Source organism: Lactuca sativa, chromosome 2 (assembly GCF_002870075.4).
Source record: "Lactuca sativa cultivar Salinas chromosome 2, Lsat_Salinas_v11, whole genome shotgun sequence".
Classification (NCBI taxonomy): Eukaryota; Viridiplantae; Streptophyta; class Magnoliopsida; order Asterales; family Asteraceae; genus Lactuca; species Lactuca sativa.
Window position 1 is genome coordinate 31,478,241 of NC_056624.2, and position 9,664 is coordinate 31,487,904.

The following is a 9,664-nucleotide window of genomic DNA, read 5'->3' on the forward strand; positions in this document are numbered from 1 at the left end:
TATGTAAAGACCATCTCCACCAAAATCGGTTACACTAAGAAACAAGAGGGCTAGAGCCAATTTTGCAAGTGTAGGATTCTCTCAAAGTTTACTCCTTTCCATTTGGTGTTGTGTGAAGCATTTGAGGCATCTCACTTGGGGTGCTAGGCTCACAAGGTTTCAAGCATCATAATCAACAACACGGTAAGTTATTGTATCTTTCATTCAAGTTAAAAAAAATTTGCCCCATGTATGCTAGATAGGAATATAACCTTGGAATTCAACTTTGCATGTTAATTAGACAAACATAGATCCAAGGTTATTAGGGTTACATGTACACTTAGGAAGTGTTAGAATGCTCAAAAACCCATCAAAAATCCAAGGTTATTAGCGTTGTATGTACACTTAGGAAGTGTTAGAATGCTTAAAAAAATGTTCCTCATGTATCAAGGACCCAAGAATTAGAACGGGATGAATTATTAGGCAATATAATGTATGTACCTGCATGGTTGGGTTTAACTTTCCCATCCTTCACATCTTGCTGGTACTTTTGGCAGTTTCGCTTCCAGTGCGACTTTTCATGGCAGTAAAAGCATTCAACCTCTTTAGGGTTAGTAGAATGCGTGATGAAACCTTTCTTAGTTCCACTTGAAGAGGAGCCATCAAGGGTCTTCCCCTCGGTGCCCTTTGAAGGGCTCTTCCTCTTCTTTCCTTTACCCTGCCCGATTGCAAAGACAGTGGTCACGGTAGGAGTAGGAGTGGTAACAACAAATTTACCCTTATGACCAGTTTTTGCGGTCTTCAAGAGTCCTTGAAGTTTGCTGAGTGTAACTTCCTCCTTGTTCATGTGGTATGTCATGCGGAATTGATCATAACACACTACTAGAAAAAAGGCCTTTTACGACGCGCAAAACACGACGCTCTTTGATTTATGTTACGCATTAGAGAGCGACATTAAAAAAGTGTCATCTCTTCAAAAATTTTAAGGATTTAGGTCGCGCATTACTGAGTGCCCTTAAATAAGTGTCTCATGTAAAAATACTAAAAACACGGAGGGCACCTATAATAAAACGGGCGTCCTCTACAAATGTCGCTTTATAATTTTAATAAACGCGCGTTTCTGGGACTCCTTGATAGGTAAGGGGGGAAACTAAATCCCCCAAAATTTTGAACACCCGCTTCCTCTTCCTCTCTACTCTCTACACCTGCCAAAATCGACTTCATTCTCTCCCTTCTTTCTCTTTGCAAACCCCTTCCTCTCCGATCGACTTTCACTTCCTTCTATGTGCAAACCCTAATCAAACATAACACATTTGAAATAGTAATATCTTCTTTCTCAAAATAGAAGATTGATCGAAGAATGATTTTCTTTTGATGAATCGGACATCACCAACAACAATAGCTTCCATCACAATTTGTGTTTGCTTTCAGACTCCACTGTTACAACATCGCACCACAACACCAGCCCTGAGCCACCACCACACTGCCTTCGCAACAGCCCAGAACCACCACTATACCACCACTGTTGCCTATTTCATCTGCGTAGTATGCCTATTTCAAAGGTAATTCTTCCTTTTTCAACCATAGTTACCTGTTTCATGTCCTACTGGTCCTTCTTTTTGGACGATTTTTTGTGCCTTTTTACCCTCTCTCATATATTTTTATGGAATTGTTAATATTTTATGATATAAGTACCTGATTTTTTTATGCACACTAGGTGTTTGACTAAATGTTTGAACCAAAAGAATATTGTCCAAAGATTAATGAACAAGGTTCAAAGCAACCTGCCACAGTGACAACCTCACAGGTAAATAAAAATTTATGTATTCCTATTAGATTCAATTTACTATTATTATACATACACATGAGTAGTAATCAGCCAATTGTGTTTTGATAATGATAAAAAAATCAATTTAGTGTTTAGGAGTTGGAATTTAATTTATGTAATAGGAATTGAATCTCCTTTACTTACAATTTCAAAACTGATTTGATTCCCTTTACTATCTCAATATGAGAATCCAACAATACGGTCACAACTGTGATCTGTTACTGTAGAGTTGCCAACTAAAACCTGTGTCCAAACTCTAGAAGGTCACACACACAATGTTTCTGCTGTATGTTTCCATCCCGAGTTTCCAATAATAATGACAGGTTCAGAAGATGGTACTGTCCGTATATGGCATTTAACCACTTACAGGTGAGCTCTTGTTTTTTACCTTTAAGGGTGTGTTTGTTTTGTAGATTCTAAAAGAATCGGAATGCTAGATTCCATTCCATGGTGTGTTTGGTTTCCAATGGATGGAATTCAATTTTTGTTGGATTCCTTCAAATTCCATGTTTGATGGATGGAAGGAATTCCATTTCTTTCTTCATTTCCTATCAAAAGACCAAAATACCCTCGTTATACATATGTTAAAAATGTAAACTTTTTGAGATTATGCCACTTTTTTTTTTATTCAAACTTGAGAACACCTTGAACTATGGACTTGAAAGGGTTTGGGCTGTTGGATACATGAAAGGTTCACGTCGGTAAGTTTGTATAGCACTTTTTGTTTTTTGTTTTGTGGGTCTTGAATCTTGATGCTTCTTCATTCATCTGGATTTATTTTAATTACTGTTTTTACAGGATTGTTATTGGCTATGATGAAGGAACCATAATGGTGAAAATTAGACGTGAAGAGCCTGTAGCCAGCATGGACAATAGTGGAAAAATTATATGGGCTAAACATAATGAAATTCAAATTATTAACATCAAGAGTGTGGGAGCTGATCATGAGGTTTGGACTTTAAAGCCCATATACATGTTATGTTATGTTAACAATGAAATGGGAAAAAAATCTATTTTTTATTCAGGTTTCTGATGGAGAGAGGCTGCCTTTAGTAGTTAAAGAACTGGGAACATGTGATCTTTATCCACAAGTGAGTTATGCTTGTTCCTACCTTCCTTTAAACTGAAAATAGTCAACCATATGGACTTTGACTTTTCTATTTTTCCATAGAGCTTGAAGCACAACCCAAATAGGAGGTATGTTGTTGTCTGTGGTGATGGTGAATACATCATATACACAGCTTTGGCATGAAGTACTCGTTGGTAAAAAATTCGTGGGGTGCTAGAAAGTATCACCCGAAAAATGATGGGCCAAAGGTAATATCTGTTGTTATATTGACTATTTTGCCCTTATTGTTTTTTATGGATCTGATTTATTTTTTTTTCCAATTACAGGTTTCGTTTTTTAGTGATGATGAAGAGACTACCAACACACCAAAAGCAGATGCTCTTTTTATTCCAAGGGAGAATCCAAGACCTCTGGTTATTCGCCCTCTTAAACAATGGCCTGGCAAATCATCTGCTGAAAAATTAAAAAACGCATCTTCTCCAGCACAAACAAACGGTAAACTAATTTTCTGCTGCTACCTTAAAAATAAAAATAATCATTTTTTATCTCATTTTTTTTTATTTGAATTCAGGTGATTACACTGGGTTTGCTTCTTCCCCTCCTTTAAATGGTCGCTCTACGGAAAACGGTAACAGTAAGATCATTTCTTTTACTGCAATTTGAATATTTGGAACTCAATTTCATACTAATATCAAAATCTTCGATTACAGGAAACCATTCTGAAAACGGAACCCTAAAGGAACAAACACCAATCAAAACCCTCCAAAAACAAAACGGAGGATGTGATGGTGGCGAGATGGAAGATGGCTTTGAGTTTATCGTTAAAAACAAAGGCATCAACACCAAGGTGGCTTACCCATATCAGGCAACAGATGGAACCTGCAACACCAAGGAAGAAGCTGTCCATGCTGCCACCATTACTGGGTATGAAAAAGTGCCAGCCAACAGTGAATCCGCATTGTTACAGGCAGTCGCTAATCAACCCGTATCAGTTGCCATTGATGCCAGTGGCATGGGTTTCCAATTCTATTCAGGTGGCGTGTTTACTGGGGATTTTGGAACTGATCTTGACCATGGTGTTACAAGCTTGTTGAATCAAATGGAGTTATATGTGGTTGTGTATATACTTGCAATCTTAGGCTTGGATAGTCTACAAGGAATCATGCTGGATCAAGGCAGCTGTATTGATACATGTTGTACTTTTTGCAGGAAGGTAATTAACCTTTATTATTATTATTATTATTATTACTATTAATTACAAGTGTAACATGTTTTAAGTAAATTTTCATTCCTTCTATAGCCCTATTACAAATGATACGTGGCTCTACAGTTCTTTAAGTTGTCACCAGAAGAATCATCAAAGGATCCATTATAACTTTTGAGGGACATGTCCATTAACAATAACAAAAACTAAAATCAAGTAAAAATGTTTGCTAAAATGCTTGTAATTTTATTATATATTTGGCTTATATAGGGATGCAATGGGATACAAAAGGGTACATTTTGTTTTAATTGCAAAAATAATCATTTCTGCACTAGGCTACTTGATGCTGGGAACTTTTATTTATGTGCTTATCGTTGATGGATCTACATTCAATGCCAATGTATTATCAAGGTACCATTTAAAATTTCCCTTTTATTTAATTTATGTAAAAAAGTGTAATAGTAAATGCTCATACATAGTTGTAAATGCTCACAGGTGCATGATAGCAATAACAACCTATTTCTATTTTTGTATTGTCATTGTAGCAGTAAGTCTTTGTTTATTATATACTTTCCAACTATAGTGAAAAGGAGATTTTTCGACTTTTGTTATAACAATAATGTTTGATTGCTTCTTTTGATCAGGTGTGGATTGCATATAAGGAATCAACGTGGATAAGTGCTTTCTTTTGGATACTTTCACTTCTATCTTTTTGGAGGGTAAGCATATATAGAAACTAGCTCACTTTCCTTTTTTCACTCTCTTAAGTATATAACTATATATGGGATGCTGTTTGGATTTACAACTGAAGGAATCATGGTATATTTCCAGGACCCTGAAATCATTTACATTGTCTTATTTTCTCAAAATATTAATTGTTTATGTTGCTTCCAAATATAAGGTATGAAAAGCTGCAACGGTGGGATGATGCCCTTAAAGCATACACTGCAAAATATGCTCAAGCAACAAGTCAACGTCTTATCTTGGATGCTACACTAGGTATTATTCAAATATACCATGCCATGGTGTTATAGTATTTATATTATTATCATTTCAAGGTAATTAATTAAAATATTTGTTCATTCTTATGACGAATGAGGAGTCAATGACAGATGGGTATATATTATATAATCAAAACACTATAATTATGAATATTTTTTTTTACTATAAATAAATTATTTGAGTTAAAATGGCATGAATGATTTCAGGTAAATGGGGATGGTAATTCTGAAAATGGCTCCCATATATGTGAACAATATCCATTTTCAGTAAATGAGAAGGTTGTTATTTTTATTTATTTCACTTTTGTTTTCTATGTGAAGATATACTGACAAAAAATACATTACATGACATGATATGTTGGTTGAGTAGCTTTACGTGTTCTAATGGGTGGTGTTAGATGGAATTGTGATGATATACTCTCTAGTTTATATGATCAAAGATTGTCATTGTGAATATCATTGTTGATAGCTTTACATATAATATTTACCATTTGTATGCGGGTATTCTTGTCATTGTATTTGTCATTGTTGATATTAGGTAATTCATATTGTAGTGTATTTATTCCAAATCCCAAATTCTTTGGATGGAGAAAAGGGTAGTTTCGTCTTTTACAACTAACATTCCAAGTTTGATTCTTCTAATAATTGTATTAACATATTAATTTTTTGACTTTTATTTGATCAGGTCACAAGAATTATCGGAACAGGGGTTCAATATTAGTCTTAAAGAAGTATGAAAGGCAAGATTCAACTCTACTTAGTTGGAATTTGATGGTTATCATCTTTGTGTATATCTTTTTAGTTTGTATAGCATTACATTGAATAAGGTGTCCCTTAATAGCAATTTAGTATTATGTTATATCGTTCGGGGAAACCTCTTAATAACAATGTACAATTAGATCCCCTTAATATAAATGTATTACAATTTTTTGACATGATTTTTTTGGTATATATTTGTTTACATATGGAACGATTATTTGTATGACATTAAATTTATACAATGGATTCTATTTTTGTATATGATATTTTATTATCTATTATCTATTATTAAACATTAAATACAAATTTAATTTGAAAATAAGCAAATCTATAAATAATATTTTTTTAAACATTTAAAATTATGATACGCAAAAATGTGTGTCATCTTCATTTATGACATGGCCTTTCTTGACAGGGGCTTCCTTGATACGCATTGCGTGTCATAAGGTTACGACACGCAAATGCGTGTCGTCTTCCTTTATGACAGGGCCTTCCTTGATACGCATTGCGTGTCATAACTGTGCGTTGTAAATGCGCGTCATAAATGCGCGTCGTAAATGCGCGTCGTCTCTCTTTACGACAGGGCCTTCCTTGACACACATTTGCGAGTCGTCTCTCTTTATGACAGGGCCTTCCTTGACACGCATTTGCGCGTCGTCTGAGCGTTTTACGACGCGCAATGAGCGTCGTAAAAGGCCTTTTTTCTAGTAGTGACACGATGGTAAGGAGTTCAAATTGATATCTACTACTAACTCCTCGTGGAAGTTCACATTTAGTTTCAGCAAATGGTCCACATACCTTGTCATTCTATGCATGTGGCCCGTGATGGATTCACCATCCTTCATCCAGGTTGTTATCATGGAGGTGATGATCTTAGATCGCTCTTGACGAGCACTCTAATGGTAGTAGTCCATCAAATCCTAGTGCATCTCAAAAGCATAGTAGTCCTCATAGGACTTTTGGAGCTCGGCTGTCATAGTGGCCAACATGATGCATGTCACTTTGGTAGCATATCTTTCATGGGCCTCATATTCAGCGATCTCCTAAGGAGAAACAGACAACTTGGGTACCTTAAGCTCCTTGTCTAGGACATATTCTTTATCCTCATACCGAGTTACCATCCTAATTTTCCTGATCCAATCCATAATGTTGGATCCATCAAAGATGACTCTCCCACAAAGGCTCATGAGAGAGAAGGATTCGTTAGGGTTTGAACTAGAAGTAGCATTGTTGGAATACATCTGAAAATAAGAACAACAAATTTAGATTAGATATAAAGATAGTCCTTAATAAAACACTCAAATGTAATATTAAGGCTAAGACCCAATAGAATATTTTATAAATCAGAAGAGGGATGTCGTAATCCAAGCTATAAAATATTTGAAGGTAGGTGAATGGCGATTCACCAATTTCCACCATGAAAAACGAAATAAATTATTAGGTTTTATTGGTTTTTGAAACTCCTAGATTCTTTGATATTCATTGAACTTTTCAATGGCATGTTTCAATATCGAGTGTGCCCTTCAAGTTTTGTGAGTGGGATGCCGAGGATCACAAAACAAGGTGTGAAGTAGCCATGTAAATTACTTGGTACCCTTAATATTTACCCCTCAATCGATGTGCCGGTTAACCACACACGCTCCACTAACGACTTGATCAAAGTGCAAAGTGTAATTTTATGGGTTAGCACCTTATTCACATTTTCCTAAAGTAACTATGATTGGGAATTTATAAAAAAACATTTAGTTACTTTATATTCATCATACTTTTAATGAATATTTAACTTCCTTGTCTTACCCGTTCGGTTAACGACCCTCCACCGATCAAGGAAGCGTTGGGTGAGAGTGGACACCCATTAAGCCGCCATTTTATAGGCAGCAACCTTATACACCCCTTATAGACCGGCTTCATGAATAAGGCCTAGTAACGGTAAAACGACTATGTTCTTATACATATATAATTATTATTAAACTTATAATATTATAAAGTATAAGGGTTGAATTTGAACTTTTAAAATTCTAGGGGTTGGAACTAAAGTTTTAGATTGACTTTACATGTTCCGAAACTTGAGGGAAAGTTTTGTAACTTTCAAAACTTTTCATCATTGATAACTTATGAGTTAATGGATTCATAAAATGAGAGACTTTTCATTTTACGTAACCTATGTGTTTCTTTAATGGACTTTAAAAGAAAGACTTTTGGTAATCCATAACTTGAGGACAAATTATGGATTCCATTAAAACACATAATGATCATGAATTAAACATTAACCAATTTTAACAATTAATTCCTATGATTTATCAAGAACTCATAAGAACATGTATATTCCTATCAAAATTTGAAGAACATATGAACACATATAAAAATGAAATTTTGATATTATCCATTGTAAATGGATTAGAACAACCATTACACCATCTAAAACAAGTTTAATAGCACCAAAACAGTTTAGGGTAATGTTTCTAGTCCATTTCCAGCTGCGAAACTCAAAAAACTGCATTCTGTGGTTCCTACTCGTCGAGTGCAATAACCTACTCGACAAGTAGGATGAGTTTACTCATGGACTCGTCGAGTCCCCCCATGGACTCTGCGAGTGCATGCTGCAGAGTGTAGATAAATTGAGTGTTTTAACTATTTTGCATCAAGTATCAACCAAACAAGCCTAGGCTCTGATACCACTGTAGGGTTTTGAGCATTCTAACACTCCTATGGTGTACATGCAACCCTAGAAACCTTGGATCAATGCTATATCTATGATACATGCAAAATTGTTTTTCCAAGGTCCGTAACCTATCTAGCGTACATGGGAACTTTTAAACATAATGGTAAGAAAGAAAACATACCTTGTAGTAGTCTGGATTCCTTGAAAACCTTGTGAGCCTAGCACCTCAAGTGTGATGCCTCAAATGTGTCACACAACACCAAATGCACTTGGAATAACTTAGAGAGAGATGAAGAACACTTATAAATCCGCTAGCCCTCACTTGTATGTCTTAGTGGCCAATTTTGGTGAATAACATGTAGCTGATATAGTGTATTACAATTAGGGTTACACCATGTAAACCCTAATTGTGATGACTTTTCATTTCCATGACCCATGGGTTCTATAAACACCATGGAGCATCCTATGGGTTTTAGCCCAACATGATAATCCATGAAGCATTAGCCCACTATACAAGTATGGGTGATTTACACAATCAACCCATATATTTAATTAGTCTTCTTTTGATCACTTTATTAATTCCAAGTTAATTCTTGATCAATACTAATTAAATATTACTATTAATATATTAGAGCCTATAATATATTAATAAACCTTAAGTGTTATTTCTCTCATTTTAGTCTATCCAAATGCATGATGCCATGCAACCCAAATCGACCATGTTAATCGGGTCAAGTACATTGGAAAAATGGTTATAAACTTAGACACCTAATCCAACAACGATATCCCATCATATTTCCCCCCTGCATTCTTTGACCTATACGCCACGTTTTCCTCCATAGTTCAGCGCATCGACACCCAGATGCAGGGGAACACCCGAGCCATCCAAGATGTGGTGAGCCGTGTTGATCGGATGGAACATTCCTTATCATTTACATCCTGCCAGGTCCAGGATATGTGGGATTACCACTACCGCCACAGGCATTTCCCGCTGCCCGACCCTCCTATTTAGGTCATTTCCGCCCTTTCCTTAAGCATTGAGGACAATGCTTGTTTTTAAGCATGGGGTGGGGCATTTCTCTTTTCTTTTACTTTTCCGTGCATTTTTTATTAGGTTGCATAATCTTGTCCATTTCTTTCTCCCCAATTGTTGCCACTAGAT